Genomic DNA, 15,076 nt, shown 5'->3' with positions numbered 1-15,076 from the left:
CAATGCAATATATTCTATTGTACATTCAAAACATTGATAATTCATCAATATCTAACAAAAATAATTTATTAAAAATAATATTTTTTCTTTCATTTATACATTTTTCTTAATATGTATAAAATGATCAAATGACTCAATTATTTTAAAACACACCTAGTAGTTGACCACCCTATTATAAATCACCTTTAATATTAGACACCTTGAGTGCATTCAAATGGCAAAACTTTTCAAGTGTCCAATTTTTAAGCCAGCTACATATAACAAGTGTTAACGTGCTATTGTACCTTTTACCCTTTAAAGAATAAATAAATTAATAAAAAAATTAACGCAACAGCCATGAGCCATGCTTACACAATGGGCCAAACATAATTTTTTGAATGGGCCGGATTACACAACATACACCCTGCACGGCCCACTTTCCCCCCACCCTAATTTTGCCTCCTCTTATATAAGAGCAGGCAAAGTTCAGTTATAAACTAGAACTACTTGAAACATGAATCAAATAGATTTTCAGTTCAAAAAAATTGAATCGAACCGAACTTGTTTTATAAATCGGTGAATTAGTTTATTGCTTTGAATCGAATCAAACTGATTTTAGTTTAGTTTAATTTTATTTGTTCGAATTAAATTGAATTGTTATAATACAAATGATACCGAACCGAACTGCTTTTGAATTAAATTGAACTAAACTATTTTATTTCTATAAGTTTTTTTTGTTCCTATAGGCCAAATTTTACATAATTAGCCTAATTACTTCTAAAAAAATAGGTTTTGTTCTACTTTTATTGAACTGAAAAATGGTTCGGTTCTAGTTTTTAAAAATTAGTTAGGTTAATAAACTGTTTTTAAAAAAACAGTTTGGTTCTCAATTTTTATAAGTCGTTTCAGTTTAAAAACAGTTTGGTTCAATTCAGTTATGCAGTTTGGTTCAGTTGTTGGTTTTTTTGAACACCCCTACCCTAATAGTTAGATTACAAACTCAGTATTTGCATCCTCTTTTTAGCAATGCCTTACTCTTGCAATTTTAGGGTTTTGTCTTCCTTGCATTAATAAACCACACCCACAACTTTACCACGCCTTGTACCATGTTCATTTGTTCAAGATTAGAGTTTTTTCATCTTTTTCTCAAAACACCCCAAATTGGTGAAAATACAATTTGAAACATATCTCTCAGTCCCACTCTTATCAAAACGGTCCTCTTTGCATCAGAGCTATTATGGTTTTATTTTTTACTATACCTTTCAAACTTCACGGGAGCTATTATGGTTTAATGTTGCTGTATAAGTTTTTGCTTCAATTTATTTGGTTTTTTAAGTTAAAGTTAAAACATTTATTTGTGTTAGCTTAAGTTATTTGTATCTTTTATTCAACTTATTATAGACATTATCTTAATTTTTTTCCTTAATATTTTTTATCAACTTTTATATGACTTAAGTTTGTTTCTGAATCTTTATGTTTATTATGTTAAATGTTTTATGTTAGTATTACGTAATGAATTTTTTTTAATATTATGTGCTAGGTTTGTTTCTTTGTGTTAGTTTTAGTTTACAAACTTGATGTTTATTCTAAAATAAAAATTAGGGAGGAATGATCTATGCTTCAGTTAAAAAAACAGTTAACTACAAATTTCAAGTTAGTGAGGGAAATTTTTATGTCTTCGCTTGTTGTTTTGTCGATGTACAAAGGACTCAAACAAATTTCATTTTATCATTTGATGTTTAATTATTTTTGTTATGTGATTTTATCTCTTCAAAACTTGAATTATTTAATTTAGTTTTTATGATTCTTATTATTTTTAAATAAAATACTCAGTAAATTCCTTCCCGTGCAATGCGCGGGCGTTAAAACTAGTTTGAAACGTTCAAATCCTCATAAAAATCTTAGTGACATCGGGTTGAATTATTGAATTATTAGATTATGATTAGTTTTGAATGCTGTTATATTAATTGAAGTCTTTGAAAATGTTAGAGGCTCCAATAGCTTAAAATATAAAATATAAAATATAAAATGACATATGCAAAATGACATAAAAAGACATTATGAATTAAAAATAAATTTTATCAATTGATGTTTAAAATATTTTTAAAGTAGTTATTTAAATTTTATTAATTTAAATTTTATCGATCTGATATATTATTTATTTATCTTATTATTTATTTTTAATTTAAATAATTAAATAAATTATTCATTTTAAAATATTCATTATTTTAATATTTAAATTATTCATAAATAATTTAAAATTATAATAAATAAACTATTTTTTATTAAAATTATTTTAAATTTTATAAATTAATTATTATTTTATATTGTAAAAAATAAATTATAAAGAGTAAAAAATGATTTTAGTTACATTAGTAAAGGTAAATTGAAAGAAAAAATGATAAATTACAAATTCATAAACTACTTAAATTAACTTATAAAAAATATTTAATTGCTCTTTTGGTCTTCCTATTTTAGTTTAATCATGAAAATAGTCTCTCCATTTTATTTATCCCAAATTTTGTTCTCTAAATACAATCTTGGTCCTCCTATTTTATTAATCATGAAGTATGACTTTTTTAATGATGTGTCAAAAAAAAAATATGTGGAATATTTCATGTGAATTAATTATATTTTATTATTATTCCAAATTTGTAAAACACATTTTCTATTTTTAAAAACACATTCTCTATTTTATTACATCATTTAACTACAAAAATATAATAATAATAATAAAAAAATAAACACATTCATATTATAATCTCTACTTTTTTTCATTCCATCTTCTTCTTCTCCGTCGTCAACAAAAACAAAATCAAGTAAAAAAATTCATTAGCCAAGAGCCAATGTTGATTAAAAATTATCCTTAAAGCATCCAAGATGTCTTGGATAATCATCCCATGAATATGCACATGGTTAACTAACTTGATATATGTAAAACAAAACCAAGATATTTTATTATAATTATCACAAAATAAATAAATTACAGATTGAGATTAATAGTTAAGAGTATTGGAGAGAAATATGAGATTTTTTAGGAAGTTCTGAATTCAGGGAGGATTGAGATGAAGAAAAAATGATCTAGAGCAAAGATTTTCATGACTGCTCCGAAGGTATTAACCTTTGAATGAATATGAAGTCACTTCTGTTTTTGAGATCCACCATCTCAGCCTTCTTCGCGGTATCGCTAGGGTTCGTTATTGACACCATCTTTAGCTTCAAGGTGCTCATTGATGATGACGACTGAGGATGAGAAGAAGAAGAGGAAGAGGAAGGGGAAGGGGAAGAAGATAAAAGATGGAATGAAATGAAATTAGAGATTAGAATACGAATAAGAATGTGTTTTTTTTTTAAGTTTTTTTAATTAAATGATGTAATATAAATTAGAAAATTTGTTTTTAAAAATAGAAAATGTATTTTATAACTTTGGAATAATAATAAAATATAATTAATCCACATTAAATCTTTCACGTCATCTTTTTTTTGACACATTATTAAAAAATAACATTTCATCAAGTTTTGGATCAAGATTGTGTTTGCGGGGTCAAAACTTGAGACAAATAAAATGAAAAGACTATTTTTGTGATTCAATAAAATAGGGGAACAAAAAATGTAATTAAACCTATCAAAAAACACTATAAACTATAAGTTTATAAATGATTGTTATTAAAAGGAATTTATAGCTTATAATTTTTTTTTTTGACATTGTCAAATTAAGTTCTCCAAAAAAAAAACTCATATGACACTTACTTTATGAATTAATCAAGTTGAAAATTATAAATGGTGTGACTAATATCAAGTAGGCTCATATTTATCTCGTCCCACCATTCAAAGTTTGTGGATAATCTAGATGTAAATGAAACTTGTAGTGATTGGTTCAACCAAATACCAAATTTGGTATTTTCGATTAATTTGATCTTATATAAAATTCATTAATAGTTGGAATTCAAAACTTTAGACATTTCTTGATAACTAAAGTTCTACAGAGCCTCAATAATGAATTATAGATTCTAGTTCAAAATTTCTTATTTATGATGTATTTATATATGATTTTTTTATAATAAAAAAAAATTACTGCATACTATTAATAATATGGGCTTGAACATATACTTGGTTATCAATAAAAGTCTCTCTTTTATTTGGCACAAGTTTCTTGACTAGAGATAATTTTGTACGAGATACTGTTGATACTAAATTTCAATAAAAAAAATTAATTGCATCATGAAATGTGGTCGCCTTAGTTTAGAAATATACATTTAATACATAGTTTAATTCGGCATGATAATTTTTGAATTTAGTTTGTTTACATTAACAATGTAACTTTTTTACACATTTATTCAACCAAATTTCTCTATAATGTCACCATTGTAGATTAATTCATTAAATATCTCTATAAATACTTATTTGACATATTTTAATTGGATATGTGTAAAAAAAAATACACTGTAAATATATAAAAATTAATCTCATAAATTTTTCATTAATTGGATATGTGTAACATTATCATAGACATTATTAGAGGTAGTTAAAATTACTTATGGTTATGTGTAAGTTGTTAGGTTAGTTACATTAATTGCACTATATAAAAGTGCATCATACTCTAATTGTAACAACAATTCATCAAATAATCATTTTAAGTTTATTTTTCTCTTTAATTATTTTTCTCTTTCTTAAGCTCAACCATAATTCTTAATAAAGATAGCTCTTTGCATTTCAGAATAAAGGCACTAAAATCTGATAATTAATGGTTGAAAATTAAACTATCATTATCGTCATTTCACTCTAAGAATTATTTGAATGTATGCGTTAAATTTAATTCTAAAGACGGTGCATCAAGTTTAATTTAAAAAATATTGACTTGGTTTTTAGTACCATCACTTTTTTTAATTTTTTTAGATGCGATCATAGTATTGTTATATATTATTTGTTGATTAAATACTACTCGAATCTTTGCAGTTTGATATTGGTTAGTTGGCTGGCTTCGTAATTCGCATGAACAATTGGTCACTAGTGTCCCTTTGTGGACAGCATTCCTTACTGGATAATGAATAAATCAGGTTGTGACAAGTAATGTGCTAATAAAATTGCTATGATTAGCTAGCTCGGATAAAAAAAGGAGAGATGTATGTAAAAATTTATTGATGAAATAATGATATAGGATTGTCGTATATCATAAGGGGGCATGTGGAACTTGTTAAGACCACTCGGAGATGCATGTGGAAACATGCATTATGTTAAGATAGGTAAGGGGCAACATCATATCATATTCTTGACGAAATATGTGTCAAGAGAAACAAAGCGTAATGAACTGGATCAGGTCTTTCTGTTTCATTTGTTTTGTTTGGTTTTCAATAATTAATATAAAACATTAATTATTGGAGGGAGCGGTGGGGTGGAACTTAAACCAGCCACATAAAAATAGAAAATTTTGGACCATGTCTTATGTAAATTAAATTGAGGTAATAGTGTAATAAACTTGTGATGCATAATATTTTGATAAATAAAAATACAAAAAGCCGGCCATGTGTGTTGGCATTGGAGATTGAATTAGTGACTAGGCATGTCAAATTGCCAATATAAGTTAGAACTCGTAAGTACAATTATCCACTCTAACTCGTCTTAACTTTGACAGCAACAAAATTGCTTTCAACAAAAGCACGTATGGATTCCATAATTTTTTGAAATTCAAAATTGGAGACGGAATCGGGATTTGAAATATTGATAATTGTTTAGTATTTGTCGACGAATTTATCTACTTGTAAATTAATAGTATTTTTAATTGTATAATCTAATTAATATTATATTAATTATAATAAATATAATTTTAACTTTATCTACCATCCTTATTATTGACTATTTCATTTTTCTCATTATAAATGTTTTATTTAAAAAAAATAATATTTTTTAGGATGAGTGTTACATTTAATTTTTAATATAATATTATTTTTTTAATTGTATAATTTAATTAACATTATATAAATTATTATCCTTTACTTTACGCTTAAGAGTGATAATAAATATATCAATATTATTTTAAGTGAATTAACTTACAACATTTTAAACACTACACTCAATTTTAAAGGTAATGATAGAAAAATAATAAATGTTTGATGAGAAATAATAACGAAAGGAAAAAAAAAGTCACATGTCTCGTTTTTTAATTGATATGATTATTTCAATCCACTACTTTAAATACATAGTTAGTTTTCTAACTTGACATTTTAATCTTGTGTTGTACTGTATGGTATTATTGTTGATTATAAAGCTAAATTAGGTCATATGATTGTTCTCGTCTCCTCTTTTCTAATGGTACTGGTTTTTCACCAAATAGTAGTGATTTATAGTTAATTTTTTATCTGAATTTATCACTCTAAATTATTTTTATTCTCTTTCATATAAATAAATTATTTTCACACATATTTTGTTGTCGTTTTTGTGCGATTCTGTATTTTTTTTATTGTCTTAGTATGACGCTTTAGTTTTAAGTTTGATTGTGGTGTTATTTGGTTTAGATTGATAAATATATTTTAATCAAATGCAAATTCAATCAATAATTTACTATTGTAAACATTACAACTTTAAACGCATCACTATTTTAGACCGTTCAATTTTAATATATTTGTAAATTTTGTCGCATTTATAAATATTTTATCATTTTGTGCTATTAACTCGAATGTTGTGAGTTTATTCATAAATTCATCATTTGTCGTTTGAGCAACTTTAAATTATAATATTTTCAATTAATATAATTTATATCAACTTAAATAAATAAAAATTATTTATTTAGTATAAAAATACATCAATATTAACTTGGATTAATTTAATAAAATTATTATTTTATAATATAGAAAAGCTTATAATACAAAAAAAAAAATACTACACTCATATTATTGAAGGCAATTATTGTCAAAAAAGAAATTATTGAAGGTAATTGAAACTTGAGAAAAGTAGCAGGTGGCGGAAATGAAAGGACGGTCTGAGTCAGCAATGAATTATTCTTGTGGGGATTGCCGTTGGAGGGGGCATATGAGTCAGCAGTGAATTATGAAAGCGTATATTTGTCATCAAAATATTTTATACGACCTGACCCAAACAGATCATCGAATGAACGGAAGGATGTCTGAATTGACTCTAGTACCTATGTGTCATGCTACCACCAAATTTCATAGATTCATTTGAGATCTACATCATCATTTATTATTTGGTATTTTATTAACTAAATTATTAAGTAATACATACAAATATAACTAAATGTGTATTTTGTTAGTCATTTTAATATTTGAATACATTTTTTATTAGTTAATTTAGTAATCAAATATATATTTTACTAGTTAATTTGATTTATAAAATTACTTAAAAATAATAATTATATAGTGTGTCTAACTTCAATATATTCAAGAATATAGCAGTTGCACATCACAAAATTAAGAAATTAAAATGATTATTTACTCTTATATAAATATTGATATTTTGATCATGATCCCCTGAATATTAATTCCTGATTTTGTAACTATATATTCGCATCAGATTTTCAGCTCATAAAGTAATGTCTCTTGTGAGATGTATGTTTAAACTAATGATTTTTTTTTTTTTTACAATTGAAAGTGTGAAGTTTTTCCCCCTCAATGTTGGGAAATTATTTCATGAACATCAATACACCCAAATAACATTTTGAAAGAGAATGAAATAAAGAGAGTAAGGTAATATTTGTGATATGTTAATAATATGATATAAATAGATATAAAGAGAAAATAAAGGGCTAATATATGATATTGAAAAATATGAGGTGTTTGTATATCACTGCTTTGTATATTTTGGTTTCTGCGAGAACCTTTGATGTTTATATGCACTTAGAACATCTTCAACGTGGATTATTTTAGCTAATATAGACCTAATTTATTAGCAACCCTTATTAGATAAAGAACAAAAGAAAGTGTCTATTAGACATGATATCTGAATAGTTACTTTATCTCTTTTATATGACAACTGGGTTCCACTGTTAAAAAAATAATAATAATCATAAAAGATAGAACATGTGTTAGTGAAATATATTTCTTTATTTTAATAATAATGTAAGTTTATTACTAAACTCCACTTAGTATTTTTTTATGAAGTGCCGACTTTAAATATAAACAACTTTGGGTGAATATAAAGTGATGTATTTGATTTAAATTTTGGATCAAATACATCAAATTTTATTAATCTAATATATATATTGATTACCAAATGTAGGTAGTATTGAGGCAAAATTATGAATCTCTAATCATGATTATGTTTCTATTTAACTTGTGTTTTTAAATGAGTTACTAAAAGATAGAAGATCAAATACATTCATAAAACAATCAACGGTTTCACCATGAATTAAATCAAAGAACATCATACCTTAATTGAGCTGAAAATTGATTACCACATCATTCTGGTTTATCAAGATCATTATAATTTATCAAAATGATCATTATGGTTTATCAAGATCATTCTGGTTTACTAAATGATCATTCTGGTCATTTCGTTTTAAGGACAAAGTTAAAACATATCATTACCCATAGTTCAAACTTCAAGATAAAAGAATATCAAGACTACTCAAAATTATAATCAATCTCAATATTCAAGCTGGAGGCCTAAAGAAACAAACTTGTCATCATATCAATAATCAGATCGATCTCCAGATTAATGAATTGTGAGCAAGGACGAAATGACACTCTTGCTGCAATTTTTGTAGAAAGCTCATCATGCCTCTAAGACAAAGAACTGACACTAGACAACTATTAAATCATTCATCCATGTTTTCCATACAACACAAAACCAATAACGTTTTGGATTGGATAACACACATGCATATTAGATCTAACTTTGGATGAACGTTTTCCTCTAAGATTAGTAACGACTATAATGAGTCTTTACTAACTTTCTCTATTCCTATAAAAAGAACATCAAGATGGAGACAACAACAAGAGTTTTCAGTGCAATTATTCCAATACTTAATCAATCATACTCATACAAACAAAACTCTTCAATCGATAAAACTTCATCTTTCTCTTACTATACTCAAGGATTTCTTTATTTAGTTATTGCTGACAATCAATCTCAAACAAGTGTTGAGTAGATTCTGATCCTAAAACCTTTTATCATACACACCATTTGAAACTCAATTTTATCTCTTAAGATAGTTTGAGTATTTTGTAAAAATCCTTTACGGGCTGCAATATAACTGTAAAAACTCTTTCAAGGTTGAAAGATGAATTATGTAATTGATCAAAAGAGATCAAGAAAGATAGTGAAAAAACAAGAACGTTCTTGTGTCAAACACATTAGTGAAAAACTCACAAATTGTGAGAACTGAATGTAGCTCACATTGGATTAACCAAGATACATCATTGTGTGATATTATTATCTATATCTTTATTTATTTCTCACTCACTATCACATATCACCTTGAAATAATTTGTTTTATTCGTTTTTAACTTATCCAGAACGTTCTGAATTTTTATTTGTAACCAACATCAATCTTGAATTATTTAAATTAGAAGCATAATTTAACATTTTAAAAAATAATCACAATTTAAACTTCATTCTTTGTAATTGATATTGCTATCTATTATATATATTTAAAACAGACTCTCATGTCACTTCATAGTATTTCTTCCACATGTGCAAACATATCCCACCTCAACTAAAAAAGCGTACGCCTTAGAGAGTTCTCTTGTGTTTTTATTGTAGTACCTCAATTTTGTCCCAATAATTAAAAATTATTTTCATAATAATAAAAACAAAACAAAAAAAACATAATCAGTATTCGTCCTTTATTTTTAATTTTAATCTTTGAATTTTAATTTTTTATTTTATCCCAATTATATCTTCACCATTCCTACACTCAATCACAAAATCATTGTTAATGTCCCAATTATATCTTCACCATTCCTACACTCAATCACAAAATCATTGTTAATGTCCCAATTATATCTTCACCATTCCTACACTCAATCACAAAATCATTGTTAATGTCCCAATTATATCTTCACCATTCCTACACTCAATCACAAAATCATTGTTAATGTCCCAATTATATCTTCACCATTCCTACACTCAATCACATAACTTGCATAACTTTCTTTTATTTTATGGACATCTTGCTGCAAAACAATGATAACCCATAACTTTCTTTTATTTTATGGACATCTTGCTGCAAAACAATGATAACCCATAACTTTCTTTTATTTTATGGACATGTTGCTGTCAAATAAATAAAACTCAGAACTTTGTTTTATTTTATGAATACAACATGTCACTATTTTAGTCTATAAGAAGAAGATAAAAATTCATTTGAAGGGAGGAGGTGAGATTTCGAAAATAGAAGATTTATTTTCTTTGCTTCTGAAATAAATCAAGAAAAAAGAGAGAAAATGTTGTAAAAAACCAAAACAGAGAAGATAAAGAAACGTTTTGGAAAAAGTCCACCACAATCCTTCTTCAAACCAACTCATAACCATAACCAAAACTCAAACTCATTTTAACAACACAACCCACAAAAATCTATTAAAAGATAAGATAGATAAGAGGATCGTTACTACTTTCAGTTCAGTCGCGCCGCCGTAGCCTCCATCTTCACTGTGGCCGATATTTAGAAAGGCAAGTATTTTTTTTTTACTCTCTTTAAGTTTGTTGTGCTTTATGTTATTTGGAAGATATAAACATCACTATGTTAATAACTAAGATTTGGAAGAAGAGCTTGATTTGTTGGAAACTTTGTTTTATTTGACATTGGGTGTTTTGTTTGAAATCTTAGTTTTATTGTTTCTCTGGTTTGGCTTATAAGGCTATGATGATTTCTTTGGTTTTTATTTATTATTATTTTGTGAAGATATTTCCCCATATTATCACTACTGGCCTCAGCATTTGTTATCCTACTGCTAACTCTATTATTAGTGTGTTGGTATTCGCATAAGAAATGACACTAGCAACCTGCCATCCATACTTTCTTTTTCTCTAATATCACGTGAGGCAATATCAAGTAACATGTGTGTATGTAATGCTGTAAATTACTATTTTATTTCATTTAACTTAAATAATAATAATTATTTAATTTAATAATGATGGTCATTTAACATAATTTAATTTGATTTAATATAAATAATGACTAATTAGTAATAAACATAATTCATTTCACTTATAAATGATATTAATATGCTATTTAATATTAAATGAGTTATGCTTTCATCATTTGATTCACTAAAAAGTATTTGAAAGAGTTCACAATTTGTATATAGTTTTTATTTTATTAATCTGGTATTTTTATTTTTTATTTATTTAATAAATAACAATACAAGTCTATATTTTTTTTTTACCGTTTATTTTATTTTTAGGTGTGTTTATTATTGAGCTTATTTCGTAGAATTATTTAAATTTATTTAATTTTTAACATCAATTATTATTATTATTATTATTTTAAAAGGGTAAAGATAAAACTATAATCGAATATTGTAAGGTTAATTAGATGTGACATCTTTTTAATCTTTGAGTTATTAGAACACAAATTGTGACAATTTGATGGTTCTAAATCTCATAATCACAAATGATTTAATAAACTAAAAATTCATAAACAAATAAATCATAAAAATTATTTAAAGTTAATTAAAATCTTTTAATCTCGGAGTTACATAATACAAATTATATATTTTGATAACTCTAAAACTTATCCTTTTAAAAAAAAATTTATTTAATTATTATTATTATTACTATTATTACTATTATTTTTGAAGTTGTTAAGATACAAATTAAACTATTTGTTTGTTTTGAAATTCAATTTAAAAATAAAAAATAAAATATTCTTAAGAGGATTAAATTAGATGTGACATCTTTTTACTCCTTGGATTTTGAGACACGAGTTGTACAATTCGATCGTCTTAAAATTCATATTTTAAGATAATTATTCAAATCAAACAAGTTTTTTTATGTTCGTCAAAATTATTTTTTTTAAGTAACAAAATACAATTTATTTAAAAGCAATCAACGCATTCACATTTTTTTACCAAGAACTACGTAGCTTTGATTTCTCCATCGCACCGGGAGATACGTAGGAGCAAGATCACACTCTTGTCAAGCACACTAATAAAAACTTTCTTTTTTTCCATTCTTTTTTAACACACTTTTATCTCAAAAAATCACATTTATAAAAAACAATTTATATTCATATTTAATAATAAAGAAAAATAAATATATTTAAGTTGATATAATTTTGCACAATTAATTAAAGGTAACCGTATTTTAACGGATGTCGTAGGGTGCTAATACCTTCCCTACGCATAATCGACTCCCGAACTCAAAATCTGGTTTCAAAGACCATTTTTACATTTTTAAGGGTTTCCCAATATTTTCCCTATTTTAAAATAAATTTTGGTGGCGACTCCATTGAATTCGATGAAAACTCGAAATTTTAGGCTGCGACACTACAAAATTGAAAGCCCTCGTAAAAACAATGAATTAAAACATACGTTCCAAATTAAATAACAAAAAAAATGGGATAGGGTTTGGATTATTAGGATACTCAACACAGTGCAGTAAATGTGAAAAATTCTGGCAAAACAAAAAAGACAAGAAAAACAAACAAAATTAGCTTGGAGAGAGAAAAAATAGCAAAAATTACTACTTGTGTTAGGAAGACAAAATTACCATTTTGTCTAAATGGCAAAATGGAAACTCTAGAGTTTTATACTTTTAAATGGAAAATTAAAAAGGCAAAAGTACCGCTTGTGTTACTTATGTGTAAAACCGAAAATTTGAAAGAAATTTTAAAAACAATTCAAACATAATGTAAAACCACTTTTCGTTTATAAAATTATGTTTGGAATTGCAAATGAAAAATCAAACATGCTTGAAGTTATTTATCAACTTATATATTGATATATATATTTTGTATAAATATTTATTGTATATATTTTTATCTATCATCCAAATTTTCTATACCTGTCTTTAGACAAAGATTTCAAAATATTTTAATAAATTACATGATATTATAATTATTAATTTTTTGGTAGGAAAAAGGTCATCGCCAAAATATTTTAATTATTAATTTTTTAATAAAAATTAATTAATTTAATATTTATTAAGACAATATTAATTTTAATTTAAAAATATTAGAATATAAGAATTTTCTTAAATACAACATTTTCTGGAGGCCATTTTATTAAACAAAATTTATTTATTTTTAAAGATCTAAAATAATTGTTTTGATGATCTTACCTTTATGTCGACCATAAAAAAAGAGAAAAATCTTAATTATAATTAAAAGCTTGACTCGTTTATAGGAGTTTAAAAATAGACTACGCACTTAAAAATCCTACTCCATTGTGTTTAAAACTTAGAAAATATAGATTAAATATTATATTTATAATGCAATTGACTACTAGAAATCAAATTTTCGGTTTTACACATAAGTAACACAAGTGGTTAGTTATGCATGTTGGTTTGACTAATGCTCCTAAACTTTTTAAAGCCTAATGAAGCAAATTTTTCAGTGGATAATAACAAAATGAAAAATATTATTTGAACATAAATTACGAACACAATAGTTGACACGGTTATATTGTTTAATATGATAAATAATTTTTTTCTAATAAAAAGTTTATTTTTATTACTTTTATTATTAAGACATCTTTTGGATACATATATAAGTTTATATCATTAATGACTTTAAATATTTTATTAACTATTAAAATATAAATTATTAATTACTTATTTAATATATATCTCATTAAAACTAAAATAAAAAAAATATTAATTACATTAAAGTAATGTAATTTATATTTATAAAATAATTAATAACACAAATATAAAATACAAAATATATTTAACATATATTTCATTAATCACTAAAGCACAAAATATTAACTACATTAGAGTATTGCGATTTAGGGGTTAAAGAACTACTCTGAAGTAGTTAATGTGATATATATTTAACAAGTGGTTAATGATACAAATTTGATGTTGTGTGAAATTTAATATCTTTAAAAAAAAGTTTTCTTTTTACAATATATATATATAGTGTTTGTGTCAAAAAGTTGTATTCTAATAACACAACTATAAAGAAATATATTGACACCTACAACACCTTAAATCTATTCTAACTATATAGCAACATATTTTGTTTGTGAAATTGTCTAAATATTCTTTTAAGGTCTATTTGCAGGCTCGATTTTAGAGGATTTATGAGGGAAGATTTTTTAGAGCTAAGTTTATATTTTAATATAGATTTAATATTTACAAAATTAAAAGAATAATATGATAAATGAATATATACCATATTGTCCTTTATTTTTTTTTAAATTATTAAATATATATTAAAATATAAAAATATAAATCTAACTCTAAAAAATCCTCATCTTCAAAATATTTCAAAAATTAACTCACAAATACAACTTAAATTTCAACTAGAAAAATATAATAAAATAAAATTCTGAATTAATTTATCGTATAATATTAAATTTATCAAATATTAAATTCAAACATAATATGATAATTTATTTATTATAACATCAAATATATAGTATCATAATTTATTTATTATATCTCTTATAATGTCCACAAATATATAATATAAAAGTTCAAATAGTTTTACGGTGGCCTAAGCCATCCAACCTCAAACAACTCAGAGGATTTCTGAGTCTAAGATATTATAAGAGGTTAATGAAATCTTATGTTAAAGATTGTGACTCCATTAACTAATTTACGCTAAAAAGATTTTTTTTTTCTTCTTCTTCTAGCTACACACTATAAATTGAAACTTGCTTTTAATTCAATAAGATAAGTATAACTCCAATCATTTCATACTCGTCCAATAGTTCTCTTATTCCGACGACAACATATCTCAAATGGTTAATTCTCAACTGCACATGAAATTCTCGGAAATTTATAAAAGCATATATGAATAAATGTTTTTAAATAATAGTCTATGTAATTGTATTTAAATCCCTACAAAATTTCTACAAAGAACACTTATATATTTATACGAAATAAGTTAGTTACTTAAGTTGCATTAATAACACGTTGAAGTGTCTCAGTAGTACTAAACCTAAAACAAGCATCAATAGACTCAAAACACATC

Source organism: Cicer arietinum, chromosome 4 (genome assembly GCF_000331145.2).
Source record: "Cicer arietinum cultivar CDC Frontier isolate Library 1 chromosome 4, Cicar.CDCFrontier_v2.0, whole genome shotgun sequence".
Lineage (NCBI taxonomy): Eukaryota > Viridiplantae > Streptophyta > Magnoliopsida > Fabales > Fabaceae > Cicer > Cicer arietinum.
This window is presented reverse-complemented; position numbering follows the sequence as displayed.